At 37.2% G+C, this 20,854-nt stretch overlaps 2 protein-coding genes across 7 annotated transcripts in view; both read left to right on the forward strand.

Moving 5' to 3' along the window:
- The window catches only part of LOC118276825 (neural cell adhesion molecule 1), a 181,233-nt gene that overhangs the window by 132,967 nt on the left and 27,412 nt on the right, over nt 1–20,854 (forward strand). The gene's annotated exons all lie outside the window — the stretch shown is intronic.
- LOC118276960 (uncharacterized) overlaps nt 1–20,854 on the forward strand; it is a 265,349-nt gene that overhangs the window by 102,261 nt on the left and 142,234 nt on the right. The window contains exon 1 of one of the 3 annotated variants that reach the window (XM_050699964.1): nt 1,491–1,500. The exons of the other annotated variants lie outside the window; for them this stretch is intronic. The gene's annotated coding sequence lies outside the window, so the exon portion shown is untranslated. Of the gene's footprint in view, nt 1–1,490; nt 1,501–20,854 lie in introns of those variants that run through there. 3 annotated transcript variants of the gene reach the window in all.

The raw sequence follows: 20,854 nt of genomic DNA on the forward strand, positions 1-20,854 counted from the left end.
GTGAATTATTTGTATTTGATGTTCCAATTATTTTAATATTTTTGAGTTATTATTATAGGTTATTAGGTATTTTCTTGCTTGTGTAATATTAACACTGCCGCGTTGGTCGAGTGGTCGCAAGTGCGACTACCGAACAAGGGGTCTCGGGTTCGATTCCCGGGTCAGGCAAAGTACTGCTGGGCTTTTTTCGGTTTTTCGATAAATTTCTCAGTAGTAGTACGAAGTCTGGAATTGTGCCCGGTGTAAGGTATTAGGCTTACCCCCTATTACATGGGATATAAAACACAAATGGTGAAAAGTGGGTGTACATTGTATAGTGGCCCTACGTGCCTTAATGTGCACCTCTGCCTACCCCTTCGGGGATAAAAGGCGTGACGTTGTGTGTGTTGTGTGTGTAATATTAACACTTTGAACGCCGTGGTGGTCACCGGTGACCGACGTTAGCGGAGGATTCGCCTTCAACAGTTTTCTATTGGCAGTCAAAGACTTAATATTACGAAATGTTTTGGTAATTTTGGCAAACAATAGGTTGATAGGATGTGGTTTTGAAATGCATTGTGTCTACTCCCACTTTTGACCTCCCTTGCTTTGCTTGTGTTATGGTTAAATGAATGTAAGAATAAAGTTGTTAACTACAAGTTAAATTTATAAATAACCGATGAATGTAGGTGCATATATACCAAAATTTTATACATTTTTAACTTAATTACAATATGATAAAGTTGAATTTACAAATTACCAGCGTCACTTATTAAATCTGTGTAATACACAATTATTTAATTTTTATTTTATTTGGAAAACAAACAGATATTATATAACAACTAATTACGATCACATAGCCAACACATAATCCAAAACAGTTACACACTTAAACTTAAATTCGCAAAGAACAATGTTTAAACTGTTATTATTTGGATTATAGCTTTTAAATGCATTAAGGAGTCGTCGAATATCCCCCCTTTTCCGTGTACCCAAAATGTCCAAGAAAAGGGCGATGTTTAGGTACTTATATTACATTATTTATAACCCAGTTTCAGGGAACCGTCTTCGGTGGGTCGCAGGAATTCGTGACATTTCAAGAATAACCATAATATTTATATAAAACGAGCTCAGAGTCCGAATACGTGCGTATTCAAAAGATTAAAGAAAGTTATAAAATGTCTAAACAACTTATTTTGCTTCTCTGTTCCTTATTAGACAGATCGATGTAAAATATACATATTTATTGACGTTCACCAATCGCTAATTAGTTTCTATAATTAGTGGCGCCATCTTACTCATAATTTATTCATTAGAAACAAGGATTAAGTCATAAAAACAACACTTTATTGAATGCAAAAAACAAATGACACGTGTCAAATGAAAAATAAGTATCGATATTAAACTAAAAACTTGACAGCACTAATCGTTTCTTAATATGTCCCCTCTCTAATGCTCTCATTGTCTATGACATCTCGTATACACGTAATCTTAAGATTCAAATCAATTTCGTTTCATTAAAAATTTGACTTTACCAGCACAAGCCCGCATGCTTTCGAATACTTTCATTACAGCAATTGGATGAGTTTTTTGACCTCAATACACAAAAGGGATGAAGTTTTAATCGTGTCAATCGAGATCAAACATCGATTACGATTTATCGATTCGATTGTTATTGGAAGAATGGAATCGTTGTCGTTGCTTTGCTGTGAGACGCCTAAAAAAGCTTTTTACGCGAGAGAAATTGGAACACAATTCAAATAACTATTTCTTTTCTTAATGTTGTTTTTTTTTTCAAATCTAATTTCTGTCAAAAAAGAAAGTATACCAACTTGAAATATATACAATTGAGTATTCTAAAACGCTTTAAAATTAAGTTCCTCACCTTACCTATGTTTAAGAGAGCTTTTATAAAACAAACAAGTCATAAAAGTACTATCGAAAATAGATCAATCAATATTTCTAAGTACATAGCTACTTGAAACTACCTAATTTATTACACAGCAAGATAAAACACACTTTCAAGTGTCCTTAAGTCAAGAAGGGTAATATTTTCAACCAGGAATAGGTTCATACTAAAGAAAGAAAGAAAATTACGTCATTATAACAAGATTGTGAATGAGAAATTCTTACATTTACGATAATTTTCGAGGTTAGAAATGGCGGGCATTCTTCGTTCTATTTCGACGCCATATTGGGGTCAATAACCTGGGTTCGCGCGCTCCGTTCACGAAGTACGATACTCAAACGAGTTAGTTGCATTTTGCATTCTGTTTAGTTTAGTTTATGTTTAAATGAACAATGATTATAATTGTAGCGTGTTTTGTGAATGCTCTTTGTTGTTTTTTTCTTTTGACACAAGAGCTTTTGTTGAAAAAAATACGTCGCGTAATATTTTTTCCTACACACATATTATTAAAAGTATTTCTTTTTCGTACCCAATGCCTATTTATCCTGAAACCTGAGATACAATAAACAGCTAAGTTCGTAATTTTATAGCTAAATGGTCCATTAAACTATTTAATTCACCGACTGCCTTGGTGGTCTCAACAATCGTGTTTGAACCGTTGAACGTTGGGTCAGGCAGAGTAATAATTAGTTAATTATTTTACAAGAAGATTACAAGTGTATTTAAGCACATAGACGTATACTGGTTAATGATAATTACAATATCATGATATAATTTTGAATACCACTTTTTGACGCCTAGGCTCGTGAGTCCTCCATACTATAGCTTTCTGTCATCAATCAATCTTTCTGCAGTTTAGTAACCCTCTGGACTGCATCATTCCTTTGCCAAGTCTGCTTATTATATTTGGGATGAAAATAAATTTATCCTTTAGTTATAAAAACAAATGAATAAGGCTCGTGTAGGTAATTTTCTATAACAACTTACATCTAACAATTTCAGTAAATTTTACCACGTAGCAAATTAGGGTGTAGTAAAATTATGCTAGATTCGTAACAATTGGCCTTTCTATGGTCTTTAGGTACCTACCCCCATGGGAGATGGGCGTATGGTTATGTATATATATACATATATACATAATTTACTTTGTCTACAAATGCTACTTAATATAGCAACAAATAATTCGTTCAAAGAACTGAAAATATTTCTGTCATGGCAGACACAGTGGCGATGGTATATAAATGCAGTGGCAGGTCAACCTACTCCAATCTTTCAATTTCTTCATTCAATTTTCGTCTATACACCAACACAATAAAGTTGAGAATCTAATTAGTAAGAAAGATGTAAGTTGACGTGCTGGTGCTGCACGCGAATCATAAACTCAAATCAACTAATGGAAGTGTCATTAAGTAAGTTGCACTCCAACCAATGCCACACTCGACACGGCTACTAACTCATTGGACGAGGAGTGGAATCGGATTAAAGTGGCCTATACAGAGACCAGCTCCATCGTTTTAGGGCGTAAGAGCACTCACTCAAAGGAGGACTGGATGTCGCAACGTACATGGGACCTGATAGAAGACAGACGGAGACTTCACCTGAGACGCCTCGAAGCTCATGATGACGCTGTTCGAGCCGAACTTAACGTGCAATACCGTCAAAAGCGCAAAGAAATCTATCGCAGTACCCGCAAGGATAGAAGGCAGTGGGCTGACGGTATTGCAGATCGTGCTCAACACGCTGCAAACACAGGCAACTTAAAGGAGCTATATAAAGCTACAAAATCCTTGGCGGGTGGCAGTAAGTCCAGGAGAAAAAGCCGCTGAAAGCTAAAGATGGGCAACTCATTGTGACACCAGAGGGGCAGCTGGCACGCTGGCATCAACACTTTGTAGAGGTCTTCCGGTTACCTACGACATCGACACCTGGCGAACTTCAGTTTAATTCCCCACCACCACAGCTGCTCGATATTAATGTGGACCCACCTTCAGCCTTGGAAGTAGCTAAAGCAATCCATTCTCTGAAGGCAGGCAAAGCACCAGGACTCGACCTCATCACTGCGGAGATGCTACAAGCAGACTTATCTTCCGCTGTCGATGTTCTGACGCCTCTAATCGAGAAAATTTGGACTTTGGAGGAGCTACCGGATGACTGGAACAAAGGCCTTGTTATCACTGTACCTAAGAAAGGAGACCTTAGTATGTGTGACAACTGGAGAGGCATCACATTGCTCTCGATTCCTGCTAAGGTTTTCTGCAAGATCATCCTGGACAGACTGGCAACGGCCGTGGACCCTCTCCTCCGCAGGGAACAGGCTGGTTTCCGATCGAGCCGCTCGTGTACGGACCAGATCAACACTCTTCGTATCATACTGGAACAGGCATCAGAATGGCAGAGAGAGATTTACCTCACATTTGTTGACTTCGAAAAAGCCTTTGATACGTTGAAGTGGCCAAGCATCTGGTCTCGTCTACTAGAAATTGGAGTGCCACCGAAGATTGTCCGCCTGTTGGAGAGTATCTACAAAAAGTACTCCTGTAGAGTAACTCACAACGGTCTCATTTCGGAAGACATAGCGGTGCACGCAGGTGTCCGCCAAGGCTGCCTTCTGTCACCTCTGCTTTTTCTGGTCGTCCTGGACGGAATTATGCTTCGCATCACAGATAAACGGCGCCGCGGGATAGAATGGGGACTGTCCAACACATTAGAAGACCTGGACTATGCCGACGATCTTTGCCTGCTGAGTCATACCCATGCCGACATGCAAGCTAAGTTGGACGATTTGCGACAGGAGGCAGCAAAAACAGGGCTTAAAATTAATACCCGGAAGACTCAAAGAAATAAGATCTGGCGTGAAGAATAATTCACCGTTGCTGATTGGCACAGAGGCAGTGGAGCGCGTCCACAAATTCACATACCTCGGGAGCGTCGTGTCGGAAACTGGAGGAAGTGGTATATAAATGCAGTGGCAGGTCAACCTACTCCAATGTCAAATCGGTGCTGCTATACGGGTGCGAGACGTGGAAGGTAACGAAGGACATCTCCCGCCAAATCCAGGTCTTCGTTAACCGATGTTTGCGTCGCATTCTCGGGATTTACTGGCCCGAGACCATCTCCAACCTTGACCTGTTGGAGAAATGCCACGAAAGTCCTATCGATCGCCAAATAAAACGCCGCAAGTGGGGATGGATTGGCCATACTCTCCGAAGAGGCCCCGACCACATTCCTATACAAGCATTAGAGTGGAATCCCCAGGGGAAAAGGAAGCGTGGCCGTCCTCGGCAAACCTGGCGACGTACTGTAGTGGCGGAAGCGGCGGGCATCGGCATGACGTGGAGCGAAGTGAAGCGGGAAGCTCAAGACCGATCGAAATGGAGGACCTCTGTCGACGCCCTCTGCCCCATCTAGGGGCCATAGGACCTTAAGTCAAGTAAGTCAAGACTCCAACCAATGAATATGCTACAGTTTATAAATTGGTTTAAATTAACTCTTACTTTAGACCAGATTGCCGGACAGCTTTAATGAAAACTTAGCTTTTATGAGAAGGATAAGACGCGATTATATCCCTGAAGGGGTAGGTAGAGATACACATTATGGCACGTAATGCCGTTATACAATTTATACCCACTTTTCAGAATTTATGTTAGAAGTCCCGTATAATAGGGGTGAGTCTATTGTCATATACTGGGTAGAATTCCAGACTCCTCCGTGCTACTACTGAGAACATTTTTCGAAAAACCGAAAAAAAAATCCAGTAATGCTTTGCCCGACCGAATTCAAACTCGAGACCTCTTGTCGCATTTACGACCACTTGACTAACAAGGCAGTCCAGAATTAAACTTTTGTCAAATATTATCAAGAATTTGTACTTGAAGTTGATATGAATCATAGTGATAGTGTCAAAATAACACTTAAAATTTGAATTAGTTATGAAAAAGATCCATGAACATAACCTAAGCTTTTTCGACAAAACTGCTACCAGAAACTTTAAATAAACTAAAAATAACATCTAATTATGTACTTACAATTGTATTATATTACCCACACATTAGTCCATCTTAACCTTGACATCCAAAACGAACTCTTTATTACCGAACCCACAGGCAGAAAACAAAAAATAGCAGCATCACCAGACATTTAAATCCTAAAATATATTTCTAATCATACCATGTGCGAGACATTTGCTTTCAATAGGAGCATTGCGTAACTTTAATAAGGCCAAATGACATCATATTTGTGTGGATTTTTGCTGGTGACTCTTCAGACCACCACTTCAGTTTCCTGTGTGTGTTGAAAGCGTAATTGGCTCGTGGGATACTTCTTTTTCTGAGGGCGGATATTCTTCCGATGATTTCTCCGGCCTTGGGCGAGGCGGGAGTGTCAGACTCTTACTGACTAAAAACCATCCCGTTCCTACTCCTGATTTTTGAGCCGGAGCCCCGGTAACTCGCTAGGTAGTACGCAGCTCCTTAGCTTTCGTGGGATACCGTAGATTTGGGTCTTTAAGTCATGATTGGGATTTTTCAATCGTATGGTATCTTAGTAATAATAGCGAAAGTTGAAATTCTAAAAAGTTTTTAGAATCAGATTTGGCTATTAGCACCAGTGAAATCATGATAACTTAAACGGCTAAAAATTAAGGTACCTACTTTTACAAACTACAACTTGATCTAGTCGATATACAACAAAACTAACTAATACTCTCTATCAGAATAACTTTTAGAATCCTTAACATTATCTAAACTCAACTACATAATTTCTCCTGGTGTAAAACAGGCGAGATATTACATGTAATAACATGTCATACTTAATAGAGTAACCACAAACGTCGGACCATGTCATAGCATGATTAAATGCCCTCCCCCCTCCTACCACAGCTTCCAGTTAGACCAGATGTGGCAGATATTCTTACTTCGACCACAACCCTATTACCTATGCTGTGGTGTTTTGAGGTTAGAAATTGTTAGAAAGACGTGTTTTGTACATTCGGTGACAAAAATAACATTGGTGATGATTTTTGGTTATCATTCATGCTATTTAATAGTGGATGAGCTTATTGCCATATACTGGGCACAATTCCAGACTCCGTGCTACTACTGAGACATTTTCGAAAAAAGCCCAGTAATACTTTGCTTGACCCGGGAATCGAACCCGAGACCCCGTGTCCAACAGTCACACTTACGACCATTCGACGAACGAGGCAGTAAATTTGGTTAAAAGAGTGTAATTATGTTCGCTAGAGATATTTATAGGACAAATAACTTAATAACAGTTCTTCCATTTATCCGTAAAAGAGAACTGTTAACAATTTGTGCCGTCGACTATACAATGAAACTTAATAGTGAACCAATCAAGAATCTAACACTTACAAGTGACATTACAAAAAAGAAATATTTAAATACGAAACCAAATACGACTACTGTCCTACGTTCCATAAGTCAAAATTTCTTTTTTTTTTATCACTGAAACGAAACCACAAATAAGACCATAAACGAAACACTCCTTTGTTTTTTCTTAATCCCGAAATGCTTGTAGCTCGGGCAAGTAACAGCTTTATAATCCTTACGTGACCTGTGTTGTCCCTTTCACTCCTATTGAGAAGTGGGAGGTATGAAAAGGATAGAGGATTGGTATTATAAATCCCGAGACAAACTGTAGTGTTCATTCACATAGAGTCACTGTACCGCATTCTGCAATAGTGTTGTTGCTGTTGTCGATAGTTTTGTCGATATTTTTGTATTCAATACATCGTTATTTGCTTTTTCTTGATTTGCATAACAAGCTATCTTTTTCATAATGAGTTTTTTGAGAATTTAGCTATAAATATGTTGTAATAATATCTCATCTACCTCTAATACAAAGACAACAGTGTAGTCTACAAGAAGGAAATCTTTAAAACCATATTTTAAACACAAAAGGAAGTACTTCCATAGCAAGCACGTCTCATCAAATTCTAAGAAACTCAATAACGTACCACACGTCCAATTTATCGATAAATCGATAACCCATCACTACTTATCGAGTTGTTAGGAAGTCCGTTCCGTTAATCGCAGATTGAATATTCAATTATTTTGAGCCGTGGTTGTTGTAAGCAGTTAATGTCACGACTCGACTGGCAAGTCCTTTCGAACTTATAACTTAGGCTAGTGGAATTGCTGTTTACTTTACTTGCTACTTGGTAAGTTGAGTGTGTGGTCTGAACGACCCTTGAATAGATTTAATTCTGGTATAAGTCTTCAGAGCTGCGGACTACCTAGCGGGTTTACTGGGGCTCCGGCTCGAAAAGCAGGAGTAGGAACGGTGTGGTTTTTAGTCAGTAAGAGTCTGCCCTCTCGCTTCGACCAAGTCGAGAGAAGTCATTGGATGATTTTCCCCCCTTAAAAAGAAATCTTCGTTGTTGTACTATAGTAACGACTCTCTTTAGTTGAGGTTCATATCTTGTTTAGCCTTACCCTGTAAATTATTAAAATCGTATAACTTGCTTAGTTCCAATATCCTCAATCGTTAAGCAAGACTTTTCATAAATACAACTAACCATGGTTTTTAATACAACCACTAATGTGACACGCTTTGCTATTATTATCAATTCAAAGTCAAAGTCAAAGGTAAAGCATTCATATCAATGAATACTGAATTAGTCATTTTTGAAACGTCAAATTGTATTCACCGTCAGTCTGTCTGTCAGTAAAGCTAGGTGCTCGTTCTAAAGTGTCATCATTAGCAGTGAATCATTTCCGTAATAAAAAAACTTCATAAATCTTGTGCCTGACCCGGAAAATTAAATTGAAGCTTATACCCAGTCAGTATGAATGCTTTCTACCACTAGTAATCTATATATCATTAGAGAAATATAACATATAAATGCAAAGCAATTTTAATAAACAACAAACATAAAAACAATGTAACATATCATATTTTAGAGAGACAGTAACATTTTAAATGCCATGAAAATGTCAAGCAACGTTTCAGAGCTGTAAAACTTTACACAATGTTCTACAACGAATGTTTGTTTGTCATGAAAACTAATTTGCTGAAACGAATATTTTAAATGACAATGTATTTTTCGTGTTAAAACTTTTCTACTTAGCGTGCTTTGTCATTGTTTTTGTAGAGATAACCTTACTGCCGCACTTAGATAATTTAATAATCACTTAAACTATCCTTAGCAACGATTTTGTATCGTGGAACAATCTGCTAAGGACTGGGTTGCTAACCATTCGGAATGACTCTGAGTACGGCACGTTGCACGTGAAATTAGAATGATTAGCCACCTCGACTTAATTCGTTTCATTCGATAGTGTCAAATTTTATAAATACCACGTTAACAGTAGTAGACACATACATATAAAACACCAAATGTTTTCAAATAAAATCTGGAACAGCTTACTAACTTATCAGGTTTACCAGGGCTCCGGCTCGAAAGGCAGAGTAGAACGGGGTGGTTTTTAGTCAGTAATAGTCTGACATTCTCGCCTCACCTCAAAGAAAAGTCATTGTATGATACACCCTGAAAAGTCGATAAAACGCTATCGATAATCCTAAACTATCGATATATCACCCCCATCCTTAGTCCAGCGGGATAGCGAACCGGTTACCCGGTCCAATTGGCACACAATCCTTGTTTTTGCTTACACCCTGTATCGGGATGCATTTGTGAATGTGTAACAGACGTATATGGTGAATTTATTTCATTCATTCATTGATCCTGTATTGATAGGGCGCGTGTGCTTTTGGTTTTTTGTAGAACAAAAATTAACATCTTTCTTATGAATAAACTTTATATAGCAAAGGGAAACTCCTCTTTTGTAGAGAAGGTTCGTAGTAAATGGTGTAAAACGTAGTACCTAATGAAGAGAATGATACCTGTAAGGTATTGTAATAATACACTGTTTTTAACTGAGTCGTGTAGTGACGCGAAAGGTAAAGGCTGCTTTTCCAGCAGAGATGTGTTATGTAGCTATGCTGTGAGGATGTAATAGCTAAGCTGTGAAACTATGTGACCGTTTCTACTGATACTAAGCTATGTAGCTGCTCGAGTATACGATGTATCCTGATTCTCATTTACGTCTTAAATTTTCGGGTCACCATAGCCAGCAGCGCTATCTGATAAAATACGACCAACGGCGTGGAGATTTTAGTAAACCTTCTTATGTAGTCTAGGCTCATAGTCCACTGTCATGAATTGTAGATTAAATTAATCAGTTCAACGCATCGATGACCTGTCTATATACCTTCAAACCTACCTTACTCCACAAGTCGTTTCTTGAAACCTACCTTACTCCACAAGTCGTTTCTACAAAGTTTTCAAACCTAATGGGCTCATAGTTCAGGCCTGGACTATCATGAACAGTAGGTTAATTTAATCAGTTCAACGCATTGATGATCAGTATATACCTTCAAACTTACCTTACTACAAATCGTTCTACAAAATCTTCATACCCAAAAACCTACCTCTATCTGACCCCTTTTTAAGAACAGTTGTGTAATATTTTTTTCCATAAAAATGTTGCATTCATATCTGTACCATGTTTACAGAAGTCTTATAAAATCGTGAGGATTTTATGGCCATTTCATCAAGATACGGGCTCGAGCGAGATAAGCGTTGCTCTTGGTCTACCAACTGCCTTTTATGATGTTAGCGAGACGAATTTAAACATCGTATTACTAAGATGTGAATTCATAATAATTTTACGGTGTTTTTTTTATTGTTTTTCTTAGAAGTTTTAAGGTTGATGTGTTTTTAATTTGTAATTTCTGCTGAAAAAGGTGTTTAGTTTTGGGATTAAAGGAAACCTATTTAAATGGAAAAGAGAGTCATAATCTATCCATAAGGCGGCTTTTTCACCAGAGATGTGCTATTGTAGCTTTTTTTTAAAGTTATGTATGTGTTCCACCGATACTAAGCTATGTAGCTGTGCGAAAAATATGTGCAGCTCAAGTATGCGATGTATCGAACAAATAAATACTATAGTAAATTAAATTCTATCTTCAATCTCTGCTTACCCTAAAAACAGTTACTAGTGCAATAATAACACTGGTTTTCACCACTTAACCTGATTTCCGAAAATACCATTATATTGGATTTTCATGGGCCATTCGTCTTGGAAGCACCATTAAAGAAGGTCTTTTGGTAATTTATTGCCGTGTTCTGGTCTTTAGGTTAAGCTACTGTGGCTCCGGTTGGTTTTTAGATGGGTTATTGTATGTAGAAGACATGCATAATTGCATCCATCGCGGGTGTATACAGATTTGTTTCATAAACACTGATACGGTCATGAGATATCAATGTGTTCGATTTCGGAATCAAGTAAAATATACATTTTTGATTATAAAGATTTCAGTTCCGTTTCAGAAATTGAAATGCCACGCATTGTATAGCGGGTTCGATTTCCGCACGGAACAATTCTATGTATGATCCACAAATTGATGTTTCGGATCTGGGTGTCATGTGTATGTGAACATTGTATGTTTGTAAACGCACCTACGACACAGGAGAAAATCCTTGTGTGGGGCAACGTTAAAAAAAATACATTCCAGAAACACAAAATAGAAAAATATTTACTCCAACCATCGAACCGACACTAATATTGCCCTAACCTTACTTTACATACCATAACTGGTATAATAATAGTCCACTATCGCATGGGAGCATCGCAGCGCATGTCACTACAGATCTTAACAGATTTGATGCCCTGACAATGAATTGTCTTGCATTGGTGGGTTCCACTACGATCCGGAGATTGAACTCCTTATATTTCATTCGTCAAAGATGACTTTTAACAAGAAACAAGTAAATAAGTAAAAAAATAAGTGGCTCCTGATGGAACTAATTATTTTTTGGGGCATACCTATGTAATTAACTTCTTGACAGTGTAGGTAACTCAAATGGTTTCGAGACGCGCTAGGGGCTTGTAGTCATAACTATTGCGTGAAAGATCGTTTAAAAATTAATAGTAATTTTATTTAAAACCAGCTTTTATCGAGAGGCTCAATTACTCCCTTCCCCAATCCCCAACAACCATTAAATTACTAACCCCCAAAAGGCTAGCAATGTACTTGTAACGCCTCTGGTGTTTCGAGCGTCCATGGGCGACAGCGATTGCTAACCATCAGGTGATCCATCTGCTCGTTTATACCATAAACCATAAATACCATAAACCCGGCTTATACCATAAAAAGAAACTGAAACCCAACCTTTATTGAGACCTTAACTACACATTCATTCACGCAACAATTCCAACCAATAAATAAGTCACAATGACATAACAAAACCTCATAAAACAAGTAAAATGTATTATGTATTAGTCACTTCAATAAATAATGTAATGCTAAGTAAATCTATTTCCCATGCACGGCAGCCCAGCAGTGCCTAGAAGTCATGAGCAGCATGCTTTAGAAATGACACATAGGCTTTGAATCATGAGATGAATTGACAACGTGATGTGATGATTTAACTCTTAGTGCAGTACGCGTGATAGGAGCAATGATCGGCAATAGACTAGTTTCGTACTAGTCAAATTTAATACTTTTTTTCGGAATGTTAAAATATTTTCTATGATTTTTTTTATGAAATATGCGTCATCAGATTTTAACGTCATTTCTAGAAAATTCGCTAAAAAAATAAAAAAATTAAGTACCTAAATCATCAAATCTATTAGTGAATGCGTGATTATTTTTGAACATTTTATTGTATTGAATTTAACCGACTAGTTTCAAGCCAAGTTAGAGGCTCATATTCATGAGCAGCATTCCGCGACACGCGACGCGGTGACAGTAACACTACTGGCGACTCGAGTTGCGCTCGCACCGTGCTCTCTGCCCAGAATCCTCTTCAAATATTTACATAAGTAAACCCAAAAACATAATAATCATTCATGATCAATGTCTTCCTTAAAAAATACTAAGAAATTTAAATGCAGAAAACACCTTTAAAGATTGCAATTAAAATTTAAACTACATATTACATACATACGCACAAGTGCACTTTACTTGCTTTGATAAAAAAAAGCTCATAAAATATGCACTAATCCGAACGCACTGGACAGATTACAATGCACACTCAATTCTCACGCTGCAACGTGTAAACAAAAGCTCATATGACGCAGTGTTAAGAGGAACATACCAAATAAATGACGCATGCGTTTGACTCACTAGATGATGATGGGACTCAATTGAAAAGCTGAACCAACTACGTTTGACGGGCTCATGCGCCGATGATGTGGTGTGGGGTACAAGTTATGAAAGTGGAGCGGGTTTTGGTTGTAATTTTAAATTGTTAAATTTAAATTGTTACTTGGTTAGTGTTTCTGTAGTGAAACAATATTCATTCTGTTATCACATAGTATATAAGATAAAAGTGGTACAATTATGTAACAAAGATGGCATTAATATGGGAATATACTAAGAATGGATGAAAGGCAAGTGAATTAAATGACAAATTGAGTATCGTTGGTATATTTAATAGTAAATAATCTCTAACGATAACATTAAATTATTGTGCTATAGAGAAAAGATTTTGCATGAATCTCAGCTCTGAGCACGTATTGTCATGCCTTTTATCCGGGAAAGGGTAGACAAAGGTGCACATTATGGCAATAATGCCACTGGACAATGTAGGTACACCCACTTTTCACCATTTGTATTATAAGCCTCATGTAATAGAGGGTGAGCAGCTCTCGGCTCTAAGAATGGAATTATTTTTGGTTTAAAATCTATTTAAAGTGTGAAACAAGTGAGCTTGAAAACATTCTGAACCTAGAAATTTTAAATTGAAACTCTCTAAAATCATTTCCCAATACGGAGTTTTGATTTTTAAAACCGCAACTAGTCTATCACTTATACCACACGTCAACTCACTCACGCGTCACAAACCTAACTTAAATTGCTCGAATAAAAATGCATCGACACTTATAAATTACAGTTACCGCTGGGGAGACGATGAATTATGTCCAGCAGTGGACATAGGTTGCCCACAACCAGATAATTGGCACAATTGTGACAACAGTTGGAAGATATTACTCATTTAGGTTTATGATAATACTAGGAATTGCTGACGAAGCCTAAATAGGAATAAACCCAATGTAAATTCCTAGTACTTGTGTAGATGGATGTCTAAATTGTGTCTAGGATTTGAATTAAGTCAGCTTACATCACATAGGAACTGATAACGTAATTGGTGGTCCTGTAAAATGTAAAACTTTCAACAAAAGAGCGTATTCCTTTTTAAAAGGCCGGTAAAGCACCTGTGGCTCCTCTGGTGTCCATGGGCGGCGCTGATCGCTTACCACCAGGTGATCCGTCTGCTCGTTTGCCCCCTCTTCCATAAAAACACACACACATACACACAAGTTTGACAAAAAGTCATAGATATGCCTAAAATCGATCAAGCCAGTATGTCCAAAAAGTACAGTTTGTTTCACTTGAACTTCTGCGTAAAAATGCAAGTTTTTCCGCGAAATAAGAGTAGTATACGACTTTCCAGACTTATCCTATTTACCAGATAAAAAAATCCACATCTATATATAGCTTACCTATCTTTGGCATGAAGGACAAACGTACAAACACACATTTACTCCTAACAATAAACTAAGAACCTACACATTTTATTACAAAATAACAATGGCGAATGTCAAAATCAATTTTGATTATATTCAACCATCAATTTTGACAAAAGCTTTGCTTATCATTGGTACAGTCAAACGCTCATAAATTGACTAGAAATGGGCACAATTCGTGACTGGCTTTAAGTATCTAGATTTAAGCAATGCCTAGGCATAATTTGGTGCCTAACTGTTACATGTATTGTCACCAAAATAGGTTTTATTTGACTATTTGATGGTTAACCTCGAAGTTCCATGAGACTTTGATGATAATTAAATGAGAGTCTCATGATTACATACTGAGGCTTTATTATTTGAAACTACTTAATTTTTTACTTCTATTGTTATGTTTTATTATTCTAATAAATATTTATTTTATTTGTTACAGGTATGGCAAAATCTATGGAAAAACATCGAGTCAAAAGAATGAGTTATTCGGTAAGGTAGCCAGGATTTAATATAAACGCAAAAACGAATTTTCTTAAATGGCATTACTTAAAAGCTTAAAATTTTAATAGGTTCAAAATTACACAAAACAATCTTAGTTCTCTCCTCCGGCACTACGGACTACATAAAGGTCTTACCGGGGCTCCGGCTCGAAGGGCAGCAGTAGGAACGTGGTTTTTAGTCAGTAAGAGTTTGACTCTCCCTCTCTCGCCAGGCGGGAGAAGTAATTGGATGTTTTTCCCCCTCGAAAAAAGATCTCTCTCTCCCTCTCTCTATATCTCTTTCTCTCATTCTGTGTGGTCTCTGTTCTCCCGGTCAGTCTTCAAGAAACCCACGTCAAGACTCGGGGTAGACAAAATTTATTCTATTCAACGTCACCACAATCCAATTTCATCCCCGCAAAATATTTTCCAAGCACAAACGCCCGATAAATTGAACAGCCACATCTTGGCCTCATTACAACCAAAGCAAATTTATTGAGGCCTCTATTAGCTTAGTGGATGGCCTGCTTGACCTTCCCTGACCCAGTTTTAGTGCAAATAATTACTTGTCTGCGCAAATTTTCTGGATAATTCTGGATAGGTGTGGCTGTGACTAATCCCTGGTGGTGGTCGATAGGTTTTAAATCGATTTTGTTAATATTCTATTAGGACAATATTGACTGCCTCGTTGGTCGAGTGGTCGTAAGTGCGATTGCCGAACAAGGGGTCTCAGGTTCGATTTCCGGGCCGGGCAAAGTGTGACTGGGCTTTTTTCATATTTTCGAAAATATCTCGGTAGTCGCACGGAGTCTGAAATTGTGTTCAGGATATGGCAATAGGCTCACACTTACATGGTACATTATATAGCGGCATTACGTGCCGTAATGTGCACCTCTGCCTACCCCTTCGTGGATAAATGGCGTGACGTTGTGTATGTGTGTGTCTATTAGGACAAAGGGAATGATCTAATCGACGCTTTAATACCTATAGCATAACATTACTCTTTTTTATCCTCGAAGTAGTGGACAGTTTCCATCAGTTTATATGAGTTTGCTGTCAGACAGTTTATCCAAAGAACCGGATTATTTTGGTGTTTAATTCCCTGAAATGGTTTCTTTGATAATATGGCTGACTAATCGTATGTAAAGGAAGGCAAACCTGTTGCTTATCAACAGGTGCCTGTTGCTAATCAACAGGTTACAAGATGAGAACTTCTGAGGCCTGACTTTTGAATTAAGATTCCAAGAATTTTGACGTCTGACAGTTTTTGTAAGGGAAATCTGTCTAAATCTCAAAATTATTCTTCCGATAAAGTTATTAGGCGTTGAGAAAATCGGTCCTAAATAAATCTAAAATCTGATAAAACTTTGTCCGATCCGATCTGCGTATCGAACTCAGAATTTTAGGATTTTCAGTCACACTTTCAAAGTTATGATCATTTCACCAACTAGGCAATCAGGCCTTTAATTGCAAAATATTTCATCAAATAGGCCTTCAGGACATTCCAAAACAGTACTCGGTTTACGACTGAATCATAACTATGTATTAGGATTTTTATAACCTATACCCATTTTAGGATTAGGAACGGCTGAAAGTTGGCCAACACATCCTAGTAATATTATAACTGTTAAAGTTTATGAAGGTTTATATTTAGTTTATGAAGGTATATATAACTGTAAAAGTTTAGGAAGGTTTATCTATTTAACGCAAAAACGACTGAACGGAACCAAATGCAATTTGGCATACGGATAGATTATAAACTAAAGTCATACATATACATCATCAGCCTATAAGTGACCACTGCTGACCAAAGGCCTCTTCTCGCACGGAAAAAGTTTGAGTATTAATCACCACGCTTGCTCAATGCGTTTTGGCAATTTCTATTTAATAATAAGAAATTATAAGCCCAGGTTTCCTTACTATGTTTTCTTTCACCATTTGTCAGTGGTGTCTAAATAATCTTAGAAAGTACATATAACTCGGAAAAAGTCACATTGGTACTTGCCGTTGGTAGGTTTCGAACTTGCACTCTCATGTATAAGAAGTGGGCGTCTTAAACCACCGGGCCACCACGAACGACATCACTTTTACATATGCTACTTTTTATCCAGGAAATGCAGATCAAACCGCGAGTAAAAGCTAGTCCTACATAATTTATAGTTCCTTCATTGTCTAGACTAGACATAGGTCATAAAATTCAAATGCGGATAGCATATAAAACAAATGATATCATGGCTCAGGGACCATCTAGGTCTCAAATGTGCTAGGATGACCTAAGTCTAGGGCGTATCCATTTAGGTATTAATCAACAAAGTCTAGCCTTGTACTGGGGCTATAAAGCTTATTAACGACTCTCTAGTTGTTAAGACTACTTAACTAATTTAAAATTTCGATTATTTGTAGTAGATTGTAAGTGAGGTTACCGGAGGCCCAATTACCCCCTTCTCAATCTTTCTAACCACCGATTCCCCAACAACCCTTAAATTCTTAACCCCCAAAAGGCCGACAACGCACTTGTAACGACTTTGGTGTTTCGGTGTCCATGGGCGGCGGCGATTGGTTACCATCAGGTGATCCGTCTGCTTGTTTACCGGGTTATACCATAAAAAAAACTTAATTTTCACTGCCTTTTCCCAAATAGATAAATAGGTAAAGGAATAGGTAAGCTAACATCATACCTATTTCAGTCTTAAAGGTCTAGGTTCTAGGTTTAAAACAACCTGCATAAATAAGCATCGTCTTCCAGTTAAAATGTTTACACAAAAAATGCACTGCAACCTTCAAAATCTGTGCAAAAATCATACATTTAAAACATATTTTTAATAAAAACATATGTTCTGCACGTGTCATGAGTTTCAAGGTTTTATAATACAAGCACTTTATTCTGGTTTCGCTTGCTTTAATAAGATATTTTTTATGTCTTCATGGGAATATGATTATTATTGACCCTAATACAAATTATACTACTAATATTATTTGGCTGTGTTTGTGTGTATATTTGTTACTCCATCCCGTCGAAATGGCTGAAGGAGATGAAATTTGGAACAGGGGTAGATTATGGTCTGGTATAACACATAGAAAACTTTTTATCCCACGGGATCGCGGGGGAAGCCGCTGGCAGAAGCTTATAGTTCATAAATGAAGTAGCGTGATGTTTGGTGATTCATTATCACCATCAACACCAGGTCGTGATATTGGACCGTCGCGGTAAGAATTGAGGAGCAAAAAAATAAAGTCGTCATCGTCGCGTCTGCGCAAGCTGCTCATGAGGAAGAGTCCCTCTGTGACTCGAAACTGGTAGAGCTTTTCTCAGTACATTCACGTTTTAGTTAATAAAATATAGTCAAGTCACCCGTCACTCCACAGCCTGTATATTTATGAATATTCATCATATATAAACATAGTTTTTAATGACAAATGACGTCATGAGAATGACGCACGGCAGTAGTGTATGTAATTGAGTAGAAAGCATGATGACTTCCCATAAAAATATGGGTTAATGTCTAAAGGGGGGAGGAGGGGTTGGTGGTTTATCATTTACATTTGAAGTGCATATTTTGTATGTTAAATTTATGCGGATTGTTGGTAAATAAGCACTGCTTTTTATCTTTTATCTCTGAAAGGGTAGACAGAGGTGTCCAATTATATTCTATGGGTTTTGACCAGTTATGGTATGAGTGGGGTTCTTGTTATTGGGTCTTAGGGAGGTGGGGCTTTTAATTTTGGTAACCAGAGCCATTTTTTGCACCATAATATTAAAAACTAGTGTAGATGACGCTATGATGCTACGACGATGATACGTACAAAACGTCACACAATATTTTAAATCAATATAGGTCTCTCCGAAAGTATATGTTTTCTTGAGAAAATGAAAAATACGTATCTAATATTTTAAAATAATCTACAAGACGGATATTAAAATAAAAATTTGTCATCTACCCTATTAATCAAAAAAACGAATAAAACATTGCTGAATACAAAGTTTTTAAGCTGAAACTGGGTCCTGTAGAAAAAATATCATCGATAACACTCGATTGATATCGATAGCATGACAAATAGTCGTAAAATAACTTTTACTAGTCAATAAATTTCTTTATCCAATCATACTAATATTGAGTATATACTTAAACTTATTAAATAACCATCTACGATAAAAATATGAAAGAAAAATTAATATTGCATAATCGATTACAGTAGTTAATACATCTCGAATAATTTATATCGATTATTTCCCATTCGATTTAACGAGAAATAATGTCAAATGGGAATTTATCGATTTGTGTTTTCCCATAGTAAATTATTTTTGGGAATTGTAATGTATTTGGGTTTGAACATTTTTATCGATTTGAAGATCGATTATCGATAGTAACTTTAGAAGAGGATGATGTCTCAAGTTCGATATTTCGAGTAAATAACGTGTTATTGAGTTATTTTGTCATTATAAAGAGACTGTCCCGTTGGTCGAGAGGATGCAAGTGCGACTGCCGGACAAGAGGCCTCGAGTTCGATTCCCAGGTCGGGCTAAGTATTGCTAGGCTTTATTCGGATTTTCGAAAATTTCTCAGTAGTAGCACGGAATCTGGAATTGTGCCCAGTATATATCAATAGGCTCACCCCCTATTACATACTAGTTATATCACAAAAGGTGAAAAGTGGATGTACATTGTATAGCGGCATTACATGCCGCAATATGCACCTCCGCTTACCCCTTCGAGGATAAAAGGCGTGACGTTAACATTATTCAAAACTGTGCCATCTATTTTTCTATCCATCATGACAGATCAATGAAAAACCCATATCTCAGTAACTGCTTTAAAACCCAATCTAAAACCCATTGTTGCCATATAAAAACTAAAAGAATAACATAATAAATCTACCAAATTTGTCTTTACGACTAACGTAGCCATTTAAAAAATTTCAATTGTCTATAAAAAAGTATAATAAAACCGACGGCATATCAAGCTACACGTCCACTGTTTCTTGATCTTTTATTCCATACTAGTAACCCGCCCCAGCTTCCCATGGGTGCAACGGTGATATATTATGCATGTATTATACATATAAATCTTCCTCTTGAATCACTCTATCTATTAAAAAAACCTCATCAAAATCCGTTGCGTAGTTTTAAAGATTTAAGCGTACAAAGGGACATAGAAAGCGACTTTGTTTTATACTATGTAGTGAAGTATTGCTTGCTTTCAAAGATCATTTTATTTTGGTCATAGTATATCTTCATGTGCGTTTCTCCGTACAATGAAATGCGGTAATAAAATCTATAAAGGTATTCCAGGGTTGCCATTAAAACGTTAAAGGGAGCCATGTGCTCAAGGGATTTTTTATTATTTATTTATTTCTTTGATGACCCTGAAAGAGTTAGTGCGTTTATAGTTTGAAGTAAAAACATCATTATTTCTGTAGGCTTTTGATGTTTGTTTCATGAGAATTATGTTTGGTTATTTTTTTAGAAAGGTAGATAGAGTATGAATGCTAAACATTAGCCAACATGAAACTAGGTTAAATTCATCTTCTATAATTTCTGAATTTATGGCCACTATCTCTTCTCATGCTCATGCATAGGTGCAAAGGTTGTGGGTTAGAAATGTGACTTTTCCGAGTTACATGTACTTTCTATAAGATTATCAGTAAACACCACTGACAAAGGAAAAAATAGTAAGGAAATTTGGGCTTATAATTCCTAATTATAAGTATTAAATTGCCAACCCGCATTGAGCGTGGTGATTAATGCTCAAAAACATTCTCCGTGCTAGAAGAGAACTATGGTCAGCAGTGGCCACTTATAGGCTGTTGATGTGATGTGATCCCATGTCTATGGTATACATATTGCCGGAAAAATGCTTCATCAGTCTGAAAGAGCCTACATGAATTAACGTTGTACAAAATTGAGCTTTTTAATTTTTTTCAGTCACAAACAGTGGCTA

This window comes from Spodoptera frugiperda, chromosome 17 (assembly GCF_023101765.2).
Source record: "Spodoptera frugiperda isolate SF20-4 chromosome 17, AGI-APGP_CSIRO_Sfru_2.0, whole genome shotgun sequence".
Classification (NCBI taxonomy): domain Eukaryota; kingdom Metazoa; phylum Arthropoda; class Insecta; order Lepidoptera; family Noctuidae; genus Spodoptera; species Spodoptera frugiperda.